Source organism: Delphinapterus leucas, chromosome X (genome assembly GCF_059928025.1).
Source record: "Delphinapterus leucas isolate spDelLeu-1000000601 "Yukka" chromosome X, BTC_Dleu_Yukka2, whole genome shotgun sequence".
Lineage (NCBI taxonomy): Eukaryota > Metazoa > Chordata > Mammalia > Artiodactyla > Monodontidae > Delphinapterus > Delphinapterus leucas.
The window spans coordinates 133462503-133464644 of NC_143150.1; positions in this window are offsets into that span (position 1 = coordinate 133462503).

Genomic DNA, 2142 nt, shown 5'->3' on the forward strand with positions numbered 1-2142 from the left:
TACATTTTAACATTTATTTTTCTATAATATTTATTTTTAATATCTGAAAATGACACAAATTACATATCGATTATTTTTACTTACTTGACATATACTTTACTTTATCATTTTAAGGTGAAGCCTAATAATATCTAAAATTTAAATGTAAATAAGTAATAATATGCTTTAGGCGTTATATGCAACATATTTCATATGTAGTGAACTTTTGCATAACTACATGTTACATATATTTTATGCATAATAATATACATATAATTTTATGATATAAATTAACAAATGACAATTTATTAAGCTCCCACTTTATGCCAGGCGCTGCACAAGGCATGTGATTCTGATGCCCCAAATATGTCACAAGTCCCCACGTTGAAAATCCAGGGTTGGGGGCTTCCCTGATGGTGCAGTGGTTAAGAATCCGCCTGCCAATGCAAGGGAAACGGGTTCGAGTCCTGGCCTGGGAAGATCCCACATGCGGCAGAGCAACTAAGCCCGTGCGCTACAGCTACTGAGCCTGCGCTCTAGAGCCCATGAGCCGCAATTACTGAGCCCGCGTGCTACAACTACTGAAGTCCGCGCGCCTAGAGCCAGTGCACAGCAACGAAGACCCAACACAGCCAAAAATAAAAAAGTAAATAAATTTATTAAAAAATAAACAACCCAGGGTCGGAGAACAAGAGCACAGACCCTCTGTTTTTCAACACGGAAAGTGCCAAAGCATTCGTTTCACAAGGGGCGAGGGTGGGTAACTCCACCCTATGTCAGGTGGAGTTTTGAAAAGAGGCTCCTGGGTATTTGCTGGGTGTCTGCTATGGGTGAGATATGTAGTCGAATTAAATGCTACCCATATAGTCAAATATAATCATGACATCCACCTGACAAGGAGGAAACGAGGCTCCAGGGTCCCCCAGGTAGGGGGGGTGGTCCCTCTTTGAACACAGGCAGGCTTCTCAGTGGGGTATGTATCTTTTCTGTTTTCTTTTGTCTTCTTCTTCTGGAGAACATAAAGGTGTTTGGTGTTCCCTTGAAAGCCGTTCTCCCAAAGGCTGCTTGCATGTGGATGGCTTGCTTATTTCCCTGGAGAACTGTTAAATTTGGAAACTGCTTTTCCACTGTGCTCTACCAAGCAATTTGCAAAGTGAATTAAGAAATGAGGTATTCACTTCTTTGGAAGTGGCAAGACTAAGAGATGACTGTAATAATTTGGGAAATGTTCAAGGAAAATCCTTTTACAGTTTTGAGCAAAATGTTCCTCCAGGGAATGTACCCCAGAAACAGAAAAACAAAGTTCCCAATTACCTGTAGCCCGAATCCTTTGTCCTGGCGTGATATTTGCATGGGTATATAAATCCCTCTTGTTAAGCGTGACGGGGACCTGGGAATAGGATGAGATATCACTCCCAGGATTATATGGCAATGGTGAAGGAATTCTGTGGTTGTAATTTAAGTCTATAATCCACTGATTCGAGCTAATGGAAGGAGAGATTATTCTGGATGGGCCTGACCTAATCAGGTGTCGGAGTCAGGGCTAAGACGTCGGAGAGCTTTGAAACAGCAGAGGAACTGCCTGGTTGCCTCGAGGGAGCAAACTGCCTGGTGGAAAAATACCACTTGGCAGGGATTGGCAGGTGGCTTCTGGGAGATGACGGTCTTAATGCCCCAACACAAGAAACTGAAATTCTTCCAACAAGCACTGAGCTTTGAAGAGAGCCCCAAGCCCCCAGTGAGACCCCTAGCCCCAGCTGACACCTTGATTTCAGCCCGGTGAACCCTTGAGCAGAGGACGCCATTAGCCCGTGCCTCGACGCCTGACTTAGGGAAACTGGGAGATGGTAAACATGTGTTGTTTACAGCCTCTACGTTTGGAGCCCTTTGTTACCCAGCCATATATGACTACTACAGCTGGAATAAACATATGGATCCTCAGCCCTCCTTAATCACAGAAAAACATGCCTCTTTACCCCACGCAGAAAATGACCTCCTCTCGTGCTTAAATAAGCAGTGATTTTCTTATCATCGCTCGATTCAGTTTTTAGGACTGCTGTAACACATTACCCCAGACAACACAGAAATGTACCCCCTTCAGACCAGAAGCCTGAAATCAAGGTGTGGGCCGGGTGGGTTCCTTCTGAGGGCTCCAAGGAAAGA